This window comes from Eimeria mitis, genomic scaffold, assembly GCF_000499745.2.
Source record: "Eimeria mitis Houghton genomic scaffold, Emh_scaff1103, whole genome shotgun sequence".
Lineage (NCBI taxonomy): Eukaryota > Apicomplexa > Conoidasida > Eucoccidiorida > Eimeriidae > Eimeria > Eimeria mitis.
Genome location: NW_013567599.1, coordinates 2726 through 3056, shown reverse-complemented (window position 1 = coordinate 3056; position 331 = coordinate 2726).

Below are 331 nucleotides of genomic sequence, written 5' to 3'. Positions count from 1 at the left end.
ACACATCCGCGTGTTGCGAGCAGAATACAGATTTTCTCATCCTTCAAAGGGTTTATTCTCAAGGGGTGAGTCTGGCGCTGCCTTTTCTTGCTGCTACAGTATCTGTTGGAGTTATCTTCTTTCGGTGCTGCAGCTGCGACGACAGGCTGCAAGGGGATCCACTGTGCTTGCCTTGAGCACGTCGCGTTTGTGTTCTGTTATGTTGTGCTGTCTCTGCACACATGTGCGTCGCTGTTCTATTTCTGAGTTTGAGTTGAGTATCGTACTTATGTTTACGCTGCTGCTGCTCTTGCTGGGTGTTGATGCGTGCGCACAGGGCCCTGGTGGGAGA